Source organism: Ambystoma mexicanum, chromosome 7q, assembly GCF_040938575.1.
Source record: "Ambystoma mexicanum isolate Mex_15411 chromosome 7q, UKY_AmexF1_1, whole genome shotgun sequence".
Taxonomy (NCBI): domain Eukaryota; kingdom Metazoa; phylum Chordata; class Amphibia; order Caudata; family Ambystomatidae; genus Ambystoma; species Ambystoma mexicanum.
In genome coordinates, this window is record NC_090941.1 from 782,062,567 (window position 1) to 782,084,949 (window position 22,383).

Below are 22,383 nucleotides of genomic sequence, written 5' to 3' on the forward strand. Positions count from 1 at the left end.
TTACCACATCCTACAATAAGGCACTCAGTAGCTGAGCTCCATTTGGGAATGTGGACTCTCCTATACGTTTTTATTTTTTTTTTTATTTTTTATCACTAAGTCAAATGGCCCAAGGGCCAACTTTTTGTTTCGGCCATTTTAGGGTTTAGTTTTGCAAAGAGTCCCATGGCTCATGCCCTTTTATCTTAGGAACAATACAGATAATATTTCTTTTGTTCAAAATTTGCATAATTAATTGAAGGCAGCGGAGGCCAGGCATTTCCCTTTTCCATCTGTCTGACGGCCTTGCACTTAACTCCGAGTCCGAGCAGCGATAAAAGGCTGGGGAGCTGCATGCTAGAGGTCCCTCACATCCGATATTGCTCATTCAATGCAATGCTCAACTGTCCTTTCCAGAAGGTGCCATTTGCAAGCATTGGCAACTGGATACAGAAGATACGTTTGTGAAAATGACAGGTGTCAAGAATCGATTTTCCATTTTGGATTTTCTCACTTCTTAAGTATGTGCGTTTAGTTGGTTGCTCTGTTGGTTAGCTTGCTAACTTCAATCAGCTAATTACAATTAATTCATGGCCTGACTTATATCCAAATAGTCTATGAGGGGTGATGTATCGTGCTTTTCCGTAAGGAACGTGCATTCGCTTCATTGGACATGGCGGTTACTTCTCCTTAAAGCCTTCCATTCTCTTTCCACTAAAGCTACTAGTTCAAGATATGTCAGAAGCAGTAAAATGCCAGGCTGTGGAGGGGCGGTTAGAGGGGCCAATAGGAAACAATGACCTATATCACAGGCCTGCGCTCCCATTAGGGACCAATCATTCACATCATCATTGTATAGTGGAAACACAAATGAAGTCTACTGAAATCCTGCCATTTACTATCTGCAATTGCAGTTGAAGTGGCTGATGAGAATATAGCAGTACAGCCATCTAGCTGAGTTAGCGGGATAGATGAGGAGTCAAGGATCAACACTGCTTGGCCATCCACCGGGTTTATGGATTAATGTTGTGGATGAAGCTGTGATGCATCTATCTTAGTTTTACCTTTATCTCTTCTATGTGCTTCCATCTCCTTCTCTTGTTCTGCTAAAGAAAACATACTGGTGGTGAGTCGATGGTTTGATTAAAATGGCCGTCTTCTCTTGTGTCACAGACGTTGGGTCAGCCTTGTGAAATGTATCAAATAATCTCCTTTGTGTCACCTGTATAACTGGTGAAGACGGTTCGAAAGACTCAGTGGTCTTGTGGTTCTAACAGGGGCTTCCATATTTGTCCTTGTTTTATTTGGATTAGTTTATCCTGGAAAACCATCCTTTTCTGCACTCTACAATTAGGTGCATTAGTGTTTCTTTTGTCCAAGATTTTTAGCAGGATACGTAACAAGTGTCACTACCAAGTCACATGTTAACGACAGCTGGTGTTTAATTCTGGAGTGCTGGGGATATAAGGATACAGGTTCAAATACTAAACCCAGGTTTCAACGAGTACTCCAAGAAAACCCCGGCTGGGGCAGCCAGAGCCTGCTTAAACTTTCAGTGGAGCTCATGGAGCGGATATGAGGTGGAAATAACAGGACGGATAAAGATGCCAATGCTTCCACTGCTGGGCAAGAGTAGATCAGAGAAGAACTGCTAGGTCAGCTTAAGGAATAGCTAAATAAGCCAGATATGTCACTTTCCCCCTAAACATATGGGAGTATCAACATATGAGCCATCACTGCCAACCCTATGCTGGATGCACCCATTCACACCTGGTTCTGGCACCCCCACTGCCTCCTTACGTCACTCCTAACTTTATTTTAGGGTGGCTAATTTCTAGTTACATAGTCTTGTCACATCCCCAGGACACAATGCTGCAGCACCACGCTAGCAGAGCCCCTAACAGGAGCCTGTGAAAACAGCGGGGTTGAAGCCATCAGTAAGGGATTTTGCAAATTGGGTTAGATAAAAGCACAATCTCCATGTGTGGGCACACAGTCATGCACGCAACTCCTTGTGCTATGCATTCCCTCACACCGGTCTTTTCTGTCATTTAATTTTTACACAGACAAATAGTGTGGGTTGTTATTCTCGGTATGTTTTTCAGTCTACAGTGATTTACAGGATATAGATGGTTCTAAATAGGATTATTCATGTGTGTGTTTGAAGAATGCCACATATTGAGCAACTGTTCAATTGGTTGTGACTTTCATAGATTTGTGTGCGGCTTCAAATGATGGAGGAGAACTATAAAGCATTGCATTTTCATGCAATTCTCTCCCAATCGACTTGGAATGTATTGCACTGAGCTAGATACATCCTGTGTGTCTCAATCAAACTCTGGATATTCTGAACGTGTGTCACTAGCATGAGTGTTTAATTTGCCAAGAGATTGCAAGTAAAGAAATGTAGGTTTTTGGCAAAATCGGATTTTAAGTAAAGTAAATGTGGGTGTGTTGGGACATTGTAAACTTCACCTCATAAACCTGACATCATCCCCTTACAAATCCAACCAGCAGAGACAAAGGCGGAGATTACTACCCTTTCCCAATCCTATTGTTAGGGGCGTGTGTAGTAAAGCTTGCCACTGTCATAATATGTGATGATGTGACCTGGCATTATAAATAAGAGTCCCTGGCAACACACAGGGACACACTGATTCCTGACCGATTCCTGACTTCCTGCCCGGCGTCCTGTCTGTTCCTGTCTTCATCTTACATGTATTCATCTAGACTCCAGATCCCCACCACAAGGCCAAACCTTGCTGATCTTGCTTCAGCTAGGCCTCAATTCTAAAGTAATCCCCATAACCAAAGGAAACGCTGTGGTGTTTTGGGAAGCATCCTGAACTAACCTTGCTGCCACTTGCTGCCTGCTGCTGCCATCCTGCTGTCCTGATGCCCCATTTTATCCAGTAACCAGAAGTGTTATCCGGTATCCAGTCCATGCCCGCTGATTTTGTCCGGCTATCCTGTGTTAGACCAGATCCGTGTGGTGATCCAGACCGCTGACTGTCCGAAATCCAAAATAAAAGTGGACTGGGAGTATCAATAGGAACCACTGAAAGCCATAGCCTAACTTGCCTTGCTTGTCCTTAGTTCCACTCTCTAAGTCCTCCCATCCTTATCCTGATCATTATAATATTGTCAAAATCATTCTTGAAACCCTGCTGTTGATTCCTTGTGCTAGCGCCAACATCTTTAATAATTTTGTCTTGTAAAATCCTGAGCTATTAATCCTGTTTGGAGTGCTCGGACTGGGTCCGCCAGGGTGGGCGCGGAAGTGCTAGGGTTGAAATTGCGAGTCAACCCTGGGGCTTACTGTCTCTCTATCTGGTAGTCTAGCCTAAATACCCTAGTGTAGAGTAGAGTAAAACTGTCCTTGTCAAAATTGATTTCTGTTCCTTCTTCGCGCCTTCATTACCTCAAAAGTGAACTTCACTGTATCTTGCATAACTAACTCAATTTCAATTCCATATTGTATCTAGGATCCATAGCTACCCCCCCAACCCAAAAACCGCATACTGATTTACAATATTTCACCCATTTTTATTAAAAACTGTTTTGGTAAATTCAAGCGCGATTTGCAAAAGTGTGTTAATTTTACAATGTGTCATTTTGATTATAAACTGTTTTCAATCTTCCATTCAATTTCAAATTGTATGCTTTTGCTCAATCCATTGCTTGTGACTGCTAGTATCTTTCAAGTGTTGCTCCAGTAAAAATGTGTTTTTGTTACAAGAGTTATACCCATTCATTCATTTATTCATCCATTTCCGAGGGTCAGTTTAGCATTGCCAGGGTTTGAAATCCATTTTTCTCTCTTGTTTGGGGAGGGAAGGTCGGATTTAAATTCTGTTTCTTGTCTGTCGTTCCTAATTACCTGCTGATTCTGTTTATCCACTTAGAATGTATTATTTTTGGGTTGAGGGAACCTTGCAGGGGGAAATTCTAACTCAAGTACTATCTTACCTAAAATCAAAAAGTGCTCCTATTCCATGGTGTTTTGTAGTTGTGTCAATAGAAGATTACACTAAGTGTATTGCTTACATTCATATTGTTCTTATCACCCCATTGATGATTGCTAACCCATTTTAAAAATTGTATGAATTCTTTTGAATTTCTAAATAAATAAATAAATATTACCTTTACCAACCAGCCTGGTTCCTGGTCCATTGTGACTCGAGGTATGTGAAAAGGGGATTTGATATGAGTGGTGTATCATCTCAATATTGAATCTAATCTAACATAAGCATTTCAATTGCGCTCTGCATACTGGACAGAGACTAAGGTGCGTGTCGCCTGATTGAAATCCTTAACAAATTGTAATGTTTTCCACCAGAAAAAGCCCTCTAGGACGATTTAGCCACTCAAAGTCTTTCATTATCAAGGCCTCCAGCCTGTAAAGTACAGCTGGAGAGAAACACTGTGTGTTCAATGAGAGTATTATTTCTATTGAGTAGCCTGCCCTCTGTCTGGCAAATGTATAGAATAGATACGTAAGCTGATGGGATTTTCTACTCTGTGCCTCCTTTGTAAGAATGTAGTCCCTATGGTTGCTCATCTGAAGTCCAAAGTAGGGGTAGTTCCCCACATAGTCTACGGTGCCTAATGTAGTTACCATCTGGGCTCTATTGATCTTCTTTGACAATACAAGCATAGTTTTTGTCTTATAAATATTGACTGACAGATCGTCTTCCATGGAGTATACCTGCAATTCATTTAACATGTGCTTCCTCCCTGTTTGTGCGTGATCAAAAAGGACAAGATCATCTGCATACAACATGCTGACCACCCTTTTGCTGCCGATCTTGGGTAGGCAATAGGCCCTTTCTTGGAGCTGATGTGCCAAATATATGTTAAACAATACGGCACCCAGCAGACAGCCCTGCTTGACTCCCCTGTTGATAAATGTTGGAGAAGACACAAGCCCATCATTATCCAGGTGTACCCTAACATTTGTGTCCTTATGCAGTGAAATCATCATATCAAGTAACCAATTTGGGCAGCCCAATTCTTTCATCTTGCACCATAAATGGTTCGGTTTACTTGATTAAAAGCAGCCCGAAAAGCTACATAAGTCTCATATAGCACGGGGCCACCCCTTCTTCTCGCCTCATTTATCAATCTGTCCAGTAATCTTATATTATGGACTGTATTAGAGCCCGGGGGAAAGCCTGTCTGAAAAGTGTGCAGAACGTTAGATGTATCAACCCACTCCTGGAGTACTTTGTGCACAAATGTGGCAAACAGTTTCCCATAACATCAAGCATGGACAGCAGTCTATAGTTCTCCAGGGAGCTCATGTTTCCCTTTTTGCTGCCATGTTTCAGGGCTAGTGTGTCCTACACACACCTTATTGAACAGTTGTTCTAATACCAACGCCAATCCTACTGCATCTTTCTTTTTTTAAAAAGTCTATTTCGGGAATACAAAGTACCTATTAAAACAACAACAATTGACAATATAATTACACATCACACAATAAAAAGAATAAACAACATTCCACCCTCATAAGAACAATGTCATATTTTAAAATTCTAAAACCTTCAGTTCAGACAATTTTCATTGAGAGTTAGTGCATTCTTAAAAAATTATAATAAACCTTAACCCACACAGATTGAGTCCACATATAACAGGTAGCACAGTAGATGTTTATACTGAAGGAATCCCTGACCCTGCAAGAGGGGTTTAAGTGTCAGATCTCTAATTAAGGAGAAAGCTGGACAGAATAGTAAGAAATGGGCCATGTCTTCCGTTGGCGTATCACAAAAAATACACAATTGATTTTTTTTCTTATGTGTTGTGTTCTGTATTTGTTTGTAACCATTTTAAAGGTTTGTAAGAAACCGATAAAAATAAAATAAAAAAATAATAACTGATTTTCATTGCCATTGGACCAGGCCGCCACCACTGCTCTTAGGAGGATACAATTAAAGTGTGCCCTGGTAATGACAACACGCTGAGGAGGATTCTGTGCCCATAGCAAATATTTCTGCAGGCCTGGGCTCCCTATGATCGCATGTTTCCTATCAGCGGGCCTCTGGATCTTGGATGATTCCCTATTATCCAAAATACGCTTGAACACCCTTACTTGTATAGCTCTCAGAACATTGCATTGCAGAACATCGCGCATAAGAACATATTGAGCCATGTCTCCTTCTGACAACATTGCCTTTGCATACCTGAGCCAAGGAATCTTCAGGTAGGGGTCCCTAGGAACCAGGTCTTTAATTAGATCCTGAATTAAACCGGATTTATTGTTCCCCCAGACTCTAAGCCAATGATTTACAGGCTGAACTGTGATGGAGTCAAGAATAGAACTGTAACCCAATTCCTGGTGTACTGCAAAATTAGGGGCCGAGCGTGGAAGCCCCAATATTTGTTTCAGAAAAGTGTTCTCCACCAACTGGATAGGCCCAGCATTGCTGTATGCCCACAACTCCATGCCATACCTTGCAAAATAAATAGCTTTCCCATTATAAAACTTGAACACCAGCTCAACTGGTTTAGCCAAAAATGCCCATGCCTCGTGCCACCCCCTATAGCCTGTTTCAACCTTGCAGTCTGCTTGGTAACATGGGATTCAGCACTAAAGTCTGAAGGAAATTTAACCCCCAGGTAGTCAAAACTATAGACTCTGGGTATCTAGACCACATTACTAAACATCACCTGAAATTTTGGAGGCACATCCCCCTTTCTTTAAAACTAAATTTGCCAAACCATTTGGGGCCTTAGAACTTTTAAGTATCTTAATAGCTGTTAAATTTTTACCTTGGGTAGCTCTTATAGTCCAGCCGGTTTCCCTGGCTATCTCATGCATCGTCTCACCATATCTCCTCACTAATAGGGTTTGTAGTGGACTTTGCGTTTGATCCCCTAGCCAGCATCAATAGCTGCCAGATAGTGCGTGTATTTCTGCTCATAAGAACCCCTATCATGCTTTGCCATTGAGCTTTTTTTTATAAAAAATGTCCAGCCTCTTATTCAGTTTCTATGACCTAGCTTTATTGTATTGAGTGTTACTGCCCTATCCTTCGTAGACACAGGGAATTTTCTCAGTTCTCTTATTTCCCAACACATCCTGCATTTGGCATCACGGATTGCTATGCCAAATGTGTTGGAGAATACTTTGGCTGTGACTAGGTGCCAGCGGCCTTCAAAAACTCCTTACTTGGCTGCCTGACCCCTCAGCCATTTTTCCATTTCCTTGACAGAGGCATTTATTTTTTGACATGATTCTACTTGGTGTTTTTAATTGTGTCATAGCAACAGAGGCATTTTCTATATTCTCTAGTGTCCAGTAGATGTGCTTACCAGCATGGTTAGCTTCTACTCCCCTAATATGTATTGTCACTGTCCTCCCTGCCCCTACCCCAATTATAAATGCAGGAATTGCATGATCACTGCATTCATTTTGTGTCACAAGCATTTCTTTAACATACCCCAAAACCTTGACCTTGTTATTACCAAACAAAAAATCTAATGGGGCTTGCGTTGTGCCATTCCTCTAGGTTTTCGTGCCCGGACAATCACCCTTGGTGCACCCATTCTTCAGAACCAGTTCCCATTAAATGAAAAAGGATATCCACAAGTTTCTCTGTCTGATTTATTTTTTAAGTAAACACTTTCACTTCTAACATTCTCATAGGGAGCACCCCCTTCTTTATCTTTGCAACAGGCGTTTAAGTCGCCTCCAACTATTATTAACTCATGATCTACAATGCTCGCCCACTCAATACAATCTTATCAATGTTTTCAAATGTGCCCTCTATATACGTTCCCCCAGGAGGGTCATACAGATTGAATAACAACATGTGCTTGTCATCTTCCCATACCTTCAGTGTAATCTCCACCGCTAGCACATTTTCATTGCTGTCTTTTGTTACCATTGCAGTGGAGCCCTGCTTTATCCCCACAACTAGCCCACCATATGGTCACCATTTTGGGCCTTTTTTTTTGCCAATACTTAATGTAGATGATAGCCATCAATATATATTGGGGAAGTCAACCAGGTTTCCTGTAGCATGAAGATGTCACGTTCCAAAAGAATAGAATACGAACCCTCTCTGGGCAGCACATGGCAATGGCCACTAGTGTTCCTGCTGGCCAACTGAATCAATCATTTGGTGTCCGCATTTTGTATGTTAAGGAAACTCTTTAACCACTCCCACCCTTGTGCATTCTCGATTGGATTAAGAGAAGAAATAGTGGGCATTCTTTGCTTTCTATGGATCCTTCTGCTCCCCCTTAAATATCTCGCAGCAAGCTGTTACAGGGCAAACAACTACTTTTCTGTCCAACACGTAAGCTAGGGTGGCAAGGAGTGAGCTAATCAATGAGGCAGTTTCATTCAAGAAGCAATGCATGCCTGTAAGATTTCCCGTTCCCTGATCAAAATCACTAGTATATAATACTCTCAAGGTGGGGATTTTAGAGAGCAATTTTAAAAACTCTGATCGATTTATGCTCCTTGTTTCATTGTTGTATTGTTCTGGGCCAATTGTAAACACTTTTGGGTCCAACGGTTCCAATATTGAGAAATACTGTATGCTGCGAAACAATGAGTTAAGTTTCAAAACAACACTGGTAAACTGAAGCAATGCAGACTATTGCGAAGCTGAATTGCAAGTCCCACAACAGAATGACAATGCATATTGATAAATTGAATTGCTACACCACGAATGCGATGAGAGGTGTCTTGCTCTGATGCTGCTGATGAATGCTGCATGTTAGGAAATACTAGAAAATTATCAAAACAATTCAATTAAAAAAATATAAATGTAATATGAGGTGTGGCCCTGTATATTGTCTAAGCATGTTGATATTGGATTATGACATCAGATGATGCGTGTCATGGTATCTGGTCTATATGCATATCTTAGAAAAAGTACTGAAGGCGGCTTCTCTCCTCGATAGCATTAGACTGTTAAAGTCAAGATGGTGAATGGCCACTGCAGCCATACAAATAGAATGTATTCAAACACTTAGTGGGCATGGGTCATACTCATGAGCGGGTGGCAGTGATCGATGATCGATTTGTATTATTCATCTTACACAGGCATCTCAAAAGCATGCTTGTGAAGTTTAAGGGTGTTGCTGTTTACCATCAGTTGCAATGTTCAGCCAATAATGTCCCTTACACCATCCGTTGCGGTGCACAGTGTCCCTGTGTTTATAGAGAATGTACTTTACAGGAAAGGCCATTTAGCACCTCCACAGGATAGGCACCAGAACCTGGATGAATCGATCAGCATATATCTACATATAAGGCTAAAGCTAAGAATTATAAGACAGGAGTTTACCTCAGAAACAGTATATGCAAACACAATAAACACTTTCTATCCAAGACCAGCTCAACGTTTTTAAAACTGATATAAATTATATTTATCTTTCAGAAAAAATATGAAAATAACACCTCACAAGCTATAAAGTATTTAACTGAAATCAAAACACAAAGACACCTGATACATCAAATGGTGCAAAACCAACTTACAAACACTCAAAGTAAAAATGCATCTGTTAGTGCAAATTGAACACACATTGCACGTTTGTAGAAACACATACATTTGTTGAGAAAATATTCAAAATAGTACATATTCAAGATATGAGTTCCAAGTGAATGACATGGTCCTGCATGTTTCAATCTCCTTTCTTCAGTGGGGATTCCATCATGGGAAAAGATGTTTAAGGGTGATCTCAAGATATCTAAATACATGGAAAAATGAGAAAAGAAGTGAAAGCTAAATAGAAATAAGAAAATATATGTATTTTATTTACCTTGAGGAATCAGTCATATATTCACATATTTAAATATTTGTGAAATGCTTCCCACTAATTGTTTGGTGTAAATACAGGAAGGCAGATCTCTGTGGCAAAATAGGGGAGAAAGGGCTAAGTAAATTCCATTTCAATATATGGTATACCAATTCTTGAGCATACCAGGATTCATGACTGTAAACACAAATGGAGAGGATCCTGTTTGCACAGTCCATGAATAAGACATAAAGCAACAATTTGAACTGGATGAAGAGAGATCAAAGCTGGGTGTTGGCCCATCCATGGGACACATCATTATTTTTAGTTGCCTCCACAACATGGCTGCTGGGTCCTGTGAGGAGTAAGAAATGTGATGCAGACAACTTAAAGGTTTATCACAAGATGCCATTTTATTAACTCAAAAGGGTTTGACAAAGGTCTCACTATCCCTACCTTAAAGAGGATTTCTTGCCTATCAAATAAACTAAAGGAAACACTCTAACAAAAGGAATCTGCCCCTCACACACATGCATACATCAAACTCATCAAGGGAATACATGGCCATTCAAATATAACAGACATAACAGTTATGTTCTACATAAACCAAAAACTGTGTATTCTTGTAACCTGGGTTGGATCCCCTTCCCCAGATATAAAGCAGGGGTTTCAACCAACAGTTCAAAATAGAAAAGTTCTGTTTTGCAACAAAGTTCAGATTTTAAATTTCTTCTTGTTCAAAATGTCTTTCTATTGGACTTTGACCAACAGTTCCGCTAGACAACAAGTCTTTGGTCCTCATTAAGGCGTCAAGCCTGCCGGTGGACCCAAAAAAAATGACTGGCTCCTGACTTCCCGGTAACACCAGGAGATCACAACCCTGGCGGTCCGGTAAGTCAGGCAACAGTAATTTGTAAATCCCCATTCCTATAGAGTCCAATGGGATTCGATGGGAATGGGGACCACGGAAGCACCAGCACCGTAGTTAATGGTGCTGGTGCTTCTGTGATGTCTTGCCTAGCATGGCTGCTGTGCCTGGCAGGGTCAGCCCTGCTGGGCACAATGGCTCTGACAGGCAAACCCGTAGTGTGCCAGTCCGGAAACAACTGTACTGGTAGGCTTACCGGCAACGTTGTTTCCGGACCGGCGCACTTGTAATGAGGCCCTTCATCTCTCTACTTTTACCAAAGAGTTCAACACAACTTCAAACATGTTAAACTTCGACTTTAACCAACACTTCATTTGGATGATCAATTGTTATCTCTCCACTTGTAGCCAAGAGTTCAACACAACTTCAAAATGTTCTTAGGAAATACAACACTTCTGCATTCATCTGTGTCAAAAATAATGTTTTGTCAGGATGATACCACAACAGTTCACACAATGCATTTGTGGTCTTGCCACTTCTTTTTCCTTTCAACTTTTAACCACAAAACAGTACTGCAATTGCTCCTTCCTGGTCCACTAACCTGCCAGGACTAACACTAAAATGTTGCTATCCTGGTGTATTCACCTGCCAGGACATGAAGCTGTTAGCACTACTACAAGTACTTCTGTGGTGAGGTTCACTTAAAATCATTTGGTAAAGTCTTTGACTTTCAACAACATCAACCTTTAATATTTCTTCTGGGAAAACATGACACACATTGGTGCTGTTTGTTCCACTCTTGTGATTGCGACATGCAATGAAGGTAATGTTCCTCGCATTCTGAATAGTTTCTATCAGGATGGATCCTCTCCTGTTACTCTTATTTTCCCACTTTTACATCAAACAAATGCTGGCAATGTCTCTCTAGCACACTTGTTCTTCTTTGGCTTAGACAATGCTGGTTGAGCCTTTTCCAACTATTGCCTCTTCTTCTGTAAGTGACTCCAATCAAGCAATCCCACTAAGTCAGTGCCTTGTCTGGGATGCCCAAGGGAAGCCCTTATTTATGTATTTTTATGGCAAGTTATAATCTGGATGATGAACCCTTGTATAACACCCCTCTCTTAGAATCCCCCTTGACCCCACTGAGCCAAGAAGTAGGCTTGTTTTGCAAATTTAAAAGGTTTATTTGAACAATTAAATATATATATATATATATATATATCACACTTCTATAAATAAATTGATAATGGATAGTACACTTGTGAATATGAGCAGGTAACAGCAAGAGGTAATCCTACAGTAGCACAGTTCTTGGTTACTTATGAATAGGAACAGAAGAATAAGGTGGGAAAGAATGCTTTATATGGTTCGAGGAAACGCAATGATGAATGAAATGCAGTACAGAAAATAACTTGATATGGCTTCAACAAAAGACAATGTAATCACTTTTCCTTGACAATTCACTCCCCCCCCCCTTTATGCAATATAAGGAGATGGAAAGGAGAGCACACAGTTCTCAGGAATGCAATCAAATACAACACGAAATTCAGTCCCCCCCTAGCAAGCTTAGAGAAAAACAGGTATGATTTTAAAACACAGGCCCAAAATGCTTTGAATGTGGTGGCAATGAAGTGAATGTTGCTAAAATTGATTTTAATTCCCTGTAGAGGTTCAGGGAGAGTGATAGCTAGTTTATATTAGTTCAGGCTCACTTCAGCAATGCTCTATGAGTAACTAGCAGGTTAAAACGAATTTTAGCAAAGGAAAGCAAGGAGCTATTGATTTTTACACGTGGCTGAAATTGTGCAAAATGTCAAATCACAGCAAATTTAATAGCGTGCGTCGACCGTAATTACGGAGGCCCTATAAGGAGTAGCAAGTCGGTTATAGGTTCGTTGGAAAGCCTAGAATCTTAGCTTTAAGATAAAATTTCGCTCCTAGCACAAACGGTTCGATTTTGTGAAGGTAGTTTTTCGGATTTGAAATTTAAAAGTTCAAAATGACAGGTGACAGTTTTCAGCTTTAAAAAGGACAGAATGACACACACGATTCCTATGAGGTAGTTCTAAATAGGTTAAAATCATTTTAATTAGATTATTTTAAACTAAGAGATTAGTCTGGGACAGTCCTAGAGTACTCACACTATCTTTTGGACAGGAATGGCTTCATCATCGATCGGGTCAGGATTGGCTGGACTTCTGCTAGCGGTTCTTCACAGCGGTCTGGTCTCTGGTTCTGCTCTCAGCACTGCACAGTTCTGGTCTCTCTGGATCTCTGGTCTCTCTGGATCTCTGGTCTCTGGAGGTTGATGGATTGGAAGTCTGGAGTCTGCCTGCAAAGCGTCCCACAAGAAAGTGGAAAGTGAATGTCTCTACCTGGGTTTCAATGTTCCTTTTATGTGTTTTGAAAATGGGTGTGTGCCTGGGCCTAGCTAAGCCTGCCCCTCTCACTTATCATTGGCCAGTTCCTCCTCTCTCCCTTGATTGGGGAAAGAAATGGAGTGTCAGAGTGATGCTGTAGGTTTTATGGTCAGGGGAACCTCCCCTTGTCAAATTGCACACAAATCTATTTCTGATCCAAATACATATTTATCTATGTACCATTTTTCTCATATTATAGTTCCAGTTAACATATTTTCTGTAGCACCAAACCATCAGATCCCTATCTTTGTACGATGTCGTGTCCACTGATGACATAATTCTCCCCTTTTCATCCAGATAACGACCTCTAAACCTTTCCAGATTTGACACAACTGTACACCCCCTTCTACACACATTCCAGTAAATTTCCATTTGTCTAGCTTAAACACAGTGTCTGCAATATCAATAAATAGCGGGGTTCTGCCTCAGAACATGGTACAGAGTCCTAACGTCTTTTAAAATGTGCATGGAAAAATCCCAAGAATAATGATATTATTTATATAATTTTGACCAGTCCGCACTATGAGTTATATATCTTTTTAAAATTATGCCCTGGTCAAAAAGGGGTGTGGCTTCCCACATGACATGGTGGAATAACTGGTTTATCCACTTCCCCCAAGCTCAGCTGGCTCTCACAGGCACTGCCCCTCCCAGTTTCCCAAGAGGAAGCCATTTTACAACCCGCCCAATATAACATTTGCCTGAGCCCAGGACAGGGCTTTGTTCAACTTTCTGCAGTCTGCAGGTACCCCTCCCTTAATTCAATCAGAGAGGTGTGATCTCCTTTTGGTGGGTCAGCAGGATGCAGCCAGGCCTGGGAAGAGTTGTTGAGCCAGTTCAACTCCTGTCAGGGGTAGTTGTCAGGCAGAATTCAATTTCTTTAAGCCAAGCTTCAGCTAAATGTTCTGTGTGTTCCTAGTTTAAATCAAACTTACAATTTTTACACATGCAGCTAGAATGCTGATTCTAAGTTCAAAACCATGACATTTAGCAGTTGCAAACTATGTGACACTCAAAAGTAGGTCATTCATTTAATTTAAACATTTCGATTTTAGTGGTTTTAGTCCAATTTCACTTAAGTTGCTGACATCCACAGCTCAGCCAGTTTTGTTATAAACATTGTTTTGGGCTCTTCATCTTCCCAGATTTTGTATGCACACAAGAATACATTCTGCCAAATGTCTGCTGGTGTTCATTGAGATTTTTGAATATCTTGTGATGTTTAAAATAGGCATTCAGGGAAACAAAGGTGATTTTAAAGCGCTTTTAAGCTAACAGGCCTGTTATTTTTCCTTTGACACCACCTTTCACCCCTGGCGCTTCCGGTCCATCATGCTGGCACTGGTGGGTGGCAGGTTAGACAACCATTTTGGTGTGCGCACAACCGCGCAGTTTTCCTGGTTCTGGGATGGAATGATGGGCGGCGACAGCTCATCCCCACATCCACCCAGTCTATTGATTTAGTTTTGTTCTGGGATAGAATGATGGGCGGCGACAGCTCATCCCCACATCTACCCCGTCTAATAATTCAACATGGGTCAAAACCCTTGACAAACCCCCCCCACCCGATTGCACTTTGAATTTGAGTCGAGGGGGAGTCGGGTGCAAAGAATGTTTTGATCCACACGCTGGTATGTCCGCATCATCTTCTCCCAATTCTGTAGATGGCACAGTTCTGCATCTTTTCCTTCCGTGGTCAGTCTCCATGGTTTCATCTCTCCTAGGATGATAAAGCAAAGCGGCAATACACATTCCTAGACATTTTTCCACCACTATTAATGTGGCGAACATATACATTTTATAAATCAGAAGATATGAACATATACATTTTTTTTTTTATTAGGAGACAAGAACATAAATATTCAAGAATCACAGAATTTTATATGCTATATGTGGAATATTTTAGGGTTAAAACTGAATTAGTTTGGAGCGGCCCCCTCTGGGATTCCAGTGGATTCCTCCAGTTGTTGCAGAGTGTGCCTGGAATGGCAACACTTCATCTGATTAATATGGACCCACTTATCTTCCCCTTCCGCCAAATTACCTTTGGGGATGTGGATTTTGTAGGCAACAGGGGAGATCTTGTCTATAATTTCAAAGGGTCCCTTCCATGTAGGCAAACATTTTCGCGGTTTGGCCTGGTTCCTTTGGAAATTGTATAGATAGACCCGGTCTCCCACATCATATTCCTTCCTGGTGGTTTTCAAATCATAGTGCGTTTCCATACTCTCAGCTGAGCTTTCTAGATTCCGCTGAGCATAGGCAAAAGCATATTGGAGGTGTTTCCTTAAATTCTCCACATACTCATGAGTTGTGGAGGCATTTATCAGTGTCTGCTCTTGGGTCCTGTAGAGCAAATGCTGAGGAAGCACCATCTTGCGTCCAGTCATCAGCTCAAACGGTGACATTTTAGTTGCAGATGAAGGGGTAGATCTGATGGCCTTTAGGACCAAAGGTAATCGGATATCCCAACTTGGCCCAGAATCTGCCACAAACTTTTTTAATATGCTCACAATTGTCCGGTTGTAGCGTTCTACTGCCCCCGCAGAAGCTGGCCTGTAAGCAATATGTAGCTTCCTTTTGACCCCCAGTATCTCCCACATCTTTGTCATTACTTCACTGGTGAAGTAGCTACCCCTGTCTGACTCAATCCTTTGAGGTAGACCAAAATGGGAAAAGATGTGGTTAATCATCAGGGTAGCTGCTGTTTCTGCCTTGCAATTTGGGGCTGGGAGACATTCCACCCACTTGGTAAACAAGCATGTAACGGTCAACATGTACTTGTTTCCTCTAGACGAGCGAATTACAGGGCCTACAAAGTCAATTTGCAAATCTGACCATGGCAGTGTCATTCCCCTCTTTTGGAGAGGCGCACGGTGTGTTAGGGATGATGGCTGAAACTGTGCACACACAAGACACCCCTTCAAGTATTGGTCGAGGTCCTGCCCCATGTGTGGCCAGTATGCAATCTCTCTTAAGATCTCAAGTGTTGTGTGAAACCCCCTATGACCGGCGGTGGCCGCATCATGGGCGTGACTTAATATCAGGCTTCGGAATGAGGTAGAAACCACCCACTGATCATGGCCAGCTTGGGATTTCCTTACCAACAAACCGTCTTGGATTCAGAACCTTTTTGGACATTTCATCAACACTCTTAGGTCCTCTTTCCCAATATAATCGGTATCCGTCAGGGGAAAGTTCTCAGGGTCCTCAATGTGTTGGTAAAACTTACCAATTATTGGATCCCCTTTCTGAGCTGTAATCAAATCAGCATCAGGGGTCTCCTTACTCCATTGTGCAGTTGAAAGATCATTGTGAGCGTTTGTCTGGGACCTAGTGATAGCAGTGACCTGGATTTCCCCCAACAGGGACTCTATTTCTATTAGCTCCCCTTGGATGGCTCCGGTTTTGGCCAGCTGATCAGCTAAGTCATTTCCAGTTTTGTCTGGTCCCTCTACTTTGGAATGACCCTTGATCTTTTTCCAGTAGATGGTCATCCCATTCGATGTGACCAGATCATCAATATTTTGGATTAACTTCCCATGTTTCAGGGGTTTGTTATTAGCACATAACATGCCTCTGGTTTTCCAATTGACCAGGTGCTCCACGGACCCGTTCCGTACATAATCCGAATCTGTGATTATGACCAGTTTGTCGAGTTGATGTTGGACAGCAATGAGGATGGCCTGATGCACAGCCATCAACTCTGCCACCTGACTACTTCGGGGACCAATTTTGTATCCAGCGGAGGGTTCTGGAAACTCCTTCACCCATGCATTTCGTACGCCGGCCACCAGTTCTTTCTCCCCGTTGTTGTCAACACGATATGAGCATCCATCCACATAGACAGTGGGCATTCCCTCACACTTGTCTTCTTCAAAGACTTTGTGTGGGGAATTAAGGTATGCTTCCATGTTGTCCTTGATTTTTAGACTTTTGTCCTCAAGACAGTTTTCTCTGGCACAATCATGCAAGTCAGCCAGACCTTGCGCGAGGGGACTCTTCTTGTTTTGGCCATATCTGACCTCCACAGGAAAGCCTTGCATTGACAGAATCCAGGAAGTAATTCGGGAATTACTCACATTTGCGGCCCGGATTCTGTCACTTTGGAGGTATTGCAGAGGCTGGTGTGGAGTCTCCACTATGATGTGTTCCCCCCGGATAAACAGGCGGTAATTCTTCAATGCCCACACCGTTGCCAGGAGTGCCTTCTCACAATCATTGAATGTTTCCTCCACAGAGGATAAAGTTTTGCTTGCATAGGAGATTACTTTATTGACCTTGTCATGCTTTTGGTATAATACTGCCGTCAAGCACGTATTAGAGAACCCTGTCTCCAGGAAGAACTCCTTGTTTCTGACAGGGTAAGCTAGGCAAGGCACTTGTGAGAGGCTTCTCTTGAGTTGTCTTACTGCCTCGGATTGTTCTGGACCCCATTCCCACTTGACCCCCCCTTCAAGAGATGAATCAGGGGTCTGGTGATCTCTGCGTAGCCCTCAATGAACTTTCTGCTGTAATTAGTCAGTCCAAGGAGGCTCCTTAGTTCCCGCAGAGTTGTGGGATCCTTCAGTTTCTGAAGTGCTTCCACTTTCTTTTCCTGGGGACAGAGACCCTGAGGAGTAATCTCATGCCCTAAGAAATGAACACGGGTTCTACACCACTGTGCTTTCTGAAAGGAAAGTTTTGCTCCGGCGGCCCTCAACTGTGTCAGAACATAACGGATCTCCGCTATGCGTTCCTCCACAGATGAACCTTTGATGAGGACATCATCTACATACGCCAGGTTACCCTTCGCACCCAGGTCGGGCATGGCCTTATGTAGGAAAATGTTGAATTCATTGCCAGAGTTGAGGTATCCGAAGGGAGTCCGGGTCCATGTGTACTGCTGGCCCCCAAAGGTAAAAGCCAGTTTGTATTGGTCCTCCCTACTGACAGGCACGGTCCAGTATCCATTGGTAAGGTCTATTGCAGTGAATACCTGCGACCCCTGAATCTGGGCCAGCCCTTGGTCAATGTAGGGCAGAGGCCATCGGGAAGTATGGACCCGTTTGTTGAGCTCCCTAAGGTTGGCGCAAAGTCTCCACTGGCCGTTTGGCTTCAATATTCCCAGCACCGGATTATTGAAAGTGCTGTGGACTGGACGGATTATCCACCGGGACTCAAGGTTCTTAATTATTTCAGTAAGGGACTCCATGGATGTGAGAGGCAAGCGATATTGCTTCACAAACACTGGAGTCATGCCAGGGTCCATGGGAATTTTTGTTGTGTGGATGTCGGTGCGACCACAGTCATATGAGTCTACTGCAAAGAGATCTTGGAAATCCAAGAAAACTTGTTTCAACTTTTGCTTCTGTTCCAGAGTCACACAGGCATCAGCTAGGTTGACTCTCTCTTCCACCATCTGCCTGAAGCCTGGAAAGACTTCTGGTTTAGCTATCTCAGCGGCCTCCTCCATCTGGGTGGAGAAGTCCCTGGTCAGAGTGCTGATTTGGACTGGAGGCTTCAGGTGGGAAAGGCAGCCCTCATGGACCTGGAAAATCACCTCGTCCCCTCTGAAGTCACAAGTCACATCTTCCTTACCATAAGGGCAAGAAGTGTACACCAGGAAGTTCCCCCCATGCCGGGTGAAAATCCTGTCTGGTGTTGTTTTGTCCTCACTGTCACTGTCAAAACAGTCCTTGGGGATCGGTCCTAACAGTTAATTTCCTAAATCAATGGAGAAATGTCGGTCATCAACCGCCATTCCAATAATGGTGCCTGTGGCTAGAGTAATCCTCTTTAAGTCGCTGTTATCCACCTCTATTGGAATGGTGTCATGTTCTATGTTGACTAATGGTGTTGGGTTTACCCCTAACCCTTGCTGTTGGAGAGAAGCATTTCGATAAATATAAGCATCAGGGTTTTTCAATTTTTGTCCTCTTTTAACTTTCACTTCCAGGGGGAATTGTCGGGTCCTTTCTGGGATGGTGACTTCTTCTTTAAGCTGAATTTCAACTGCATAAGGTAGCAATTGAGCTGACCTAAATGCTTTTTCTTGATCATTAAAGCCCATGGGATTATCCGTTAATCGGGACCAAGCTTTGAAGTTTATTAGGTCCAAACTAATGGCGAAGCGATTGAGAATGTCACTGCCTAAGTAAAAGGCGGCAGTGACGTATTGCACGACCCAACAATTATGGGCTATGCTCTTGTTGCCAATGGAGATTTTGAGCATACACCTGCTTCACAGGAGATGTTTTTAATTGGGTGTTTCCAGATCCATTTCCCATTTGTCTATCAGTTTGAATGTGGGAATGGCTGGATCATTTGGGAGTTGGCGGAACATGGCTTCGCTGATGAAGCTCTTACCGTTGTTCACACACACTCGAGCGAGAACAGAGTCCTTCCCATCATTTAACTGAACAGGGATGAACAACTGCTCTCCAATTTGCTGAATATCAGCCAGGCTCTGAGCTGATTTCACATCTTTCTGGACTATAGGAGTGTGAGTGTCTGAATGTGGATTGGTAAAGAATTTCAGAGTGTTTCCTTCCAGTGTGGAATACTACCTTAAACTGGAAGGAAGGTTGATTTTCAGAAATAGAGAGGACCCCCCATCACCAGTCTGTTGTCCTAGAGCTATTACTGTCACGTCTGGAATTTGGTTGTTCTGGAAGTGAAATTCTACTTGGTCAGATTTTTGTTAAACCATGTGGCAGGTGCCATTTAAACTAACATGGTTGACTCTCTGTTTTAATTTTATTGGTCAGCTAGTCTGGGTCCAGAGGACCTTGTTTACACAATCTATTAGGGGTGACAACCTTCTCAGGAGGTCGTTCCCTAGTAAACAAGGGGTGCCCTCTGGAGTCACTACTATGACCGGAAGTTTCACCTTGTGTCACCCAATTTTGATGTCCAAATCTGCAGTCCCCTCGACAGGAATTTCCTTCCGGTCAAAGTTCTGCAGTTGTCCAGGAAGAGAGGTAAGAGGAATACGGTAATTCTCCCCCCTTCCTGCATTTAGTTCATCAAAGGCCCTTTTGGACAGAAGGGTAGCTTGGGATCCAGTGTCCACCAGTGCCAAAATTGTACCCTGCCCCTGTACTTGTACCGGGGCATAGTATCTTCCCTCCTTCTACTCAAGGGGGCACAGATAATGCACATTTTTGGACAACTGGTGGGCTAATTTTCCGGTTTTGGACATTGCTAGCGAAGAGATTTGGGCAGAATTCTGGGGAGAGCCTGGGGAATCTGAAAGAAAAAGTTGGCAACTGGAAATGGTTTCGGGTTCTGGGCCGCCCCCCCATTTTTGGAGGCAGTCATCAGGATGGGTTTGACCCATGGGATTTTGGTATTGTTGGTTCTGGGATAGAATGATGGGCGGCGACAGCTCAATCCCCACATCTACCCAGTCTGTTGATTCAGTTTTAGGTTTCCCTGGTTCCGGTTCTGGGCCGCCCCTGCCTTTTGGGATGCAGTCACCAGGATGGGTTTGAATCAGGGGTTTTTGGTTTTGTTGGTTCTGGGATAGGATGATGGGCGGCGACAGCTCAATCCCCACATCTACCCAGTCTGGATTGGAATCTCTTGGGACCCATTTTTCCTTGGGCGGAGTTCCTCCATCTCTTAAGGGGTAGATCCTTTTCCCAGGATTCTCTGAGGATCCCTCTCCTTCAAATTGGAAGACCTGTACCTCCTCCACAAAGTGGGTCTGTTTGGGTCCTTTGTTTCTCCTACCTTCCCTCTGCTCCTTGGGTGGCAGACTTTCAGGGGTAGGAGATTTTGTTTCCGGTTCCTGGGTTTCTAGGGGCTGTTTACAAGTTGGGAAGGAAGCTTCCTCCAAGGCTTTACAACCCCTTCCCCTTGTGCCTCCTCCCTCGGAACCGGTGGGTTATCGGGGTGCTGCCCCCGTCATTGTTCTGGAGCACCAGGTCCAGAGTTTGGGGCATTCTGCGGTGGCATGCTCATCTGAGGGTTTTTTTGAGCCCTCAGTATGTGACCCAGATCCCGTGCCATATTTTGGACCTGGCGCTGAAGTTGGGAAACCCGTTCAGGTTGATACAGGGTTCTGTTTTCTCCCCTAGGCTGATCCCGGGAAGGGTAGCTATCCCTTCTCTGGTAATACCCCGGATTGGGAAGATTTGGGTACCCCTCCACCCTTGGCCTCCCCTCTCCCGGATTAGGTTGTCTGGGCTCAGGGAATTGGGGAAAGAAGGATGGATGATTTTGGGGCTGGAAATTGGGTGGATACCTGGGAAAAAAGTTCTGCCCAGGATTTGGTGAATTTCTGCCCTCCTGGGGGAAGTTAGGAGGGGAGTTCCCTGGGTCAGGTGCTTGGCTGGATCCCCCCCCGTGGGCTGGAGGATTCCACACATAACCCAGGATGGGTCGGTTTCCCTTGGAGCGGGGACTTACATAATCAGGGGAGCGGGGGACCCCATTTGTGGGACTACCTCCTCGACTGTCTGTGACTGGCCCGAGGGCCTTCTGGGCTGCGATTTATTTGGTGCAGGCAGATTTTTAGGCCCCCCCATCTCCAAATCCAAAACGGGGGCAACCTTTAACTCCGCCAACTGCTGTTGGTTCGGGGGTTTTTCTGCGCATTACTTTTATTTTCTATGGGCTTCTGCACCTCATAGATCCGGGTAGCCTGTTCAATGACCCAGTCTAGTGACCTCTTCTCGTGAAAATCTCTCACTAGCTGGGTCATGATGTATTTGGGCAAATCATGGAAAAAAGAATTGACAAATTCTCTGCTGTCCGTGCGCACCCTTCTGGTGGTCTGCGCAAAGGAACGCTTCAATTCTTGCACGAATTCTTGTGGGGCCTGATCCTCCCCACATTGCAAATTGTAGGCTGCCTTGCGAGCCTCTTGAGGATTTCTATGAACAGAAAAATGTTTCAAGATGGCTGCCCTATATGCGGACCATCTTGAATGGTTTTGGTCCTCCAGCCCTGCAAAGAAACTGGAGTATTCTGGGGAGAATGTCCATTTGACGTACTGGATGCAGCTACTGCTGTCCTTCAAATGGAAATTCTCCATCATTTGCTTATAGAGCTCCAAGTGTTCCCAAACAGAATACTTGGCGTTCTTATGATAAGGCGTGATGACACGCCTTATTGCCTTTATTTGTTTCAATGGGTCCTTAAGCAAGGCCCTTTTTGCCTTATTGGCCTTTTTGGTTCGGGTAACCCTGGTCCATTCATCCTCTGACTCAGAAGCACTGCTCCCAGAGGTGCCCGTCTGATCTTCCAGGTTTTCCCGGATTCTGCGAGCCTGGGAATAGCTGGCAGAATGTAGGGACCTGGTCTCCTGTGTCCTGTGACGCTCAAAGGAGTCTTCAGATCCCTCCTTGCTACCAGGATTTGATGGGTACCCCC

At 43.4% G+C, this 22,383-nt stretch overlaps 1 protein-coding gene across 1 annotated transcript in view; it reads left to right on the forward strand.

Annotated features, from left to right (window-relative positions):
* PDGFD (platelet derived growth factor D) overlaps positions 1-22,383 on the forward strand; it is a 1,219,073-nt gene that overhangs the window by 826,946 nt on the left and 369,744 nt on the right. The gene's annotated exons all lie outside the window — the stretch shown is intronic.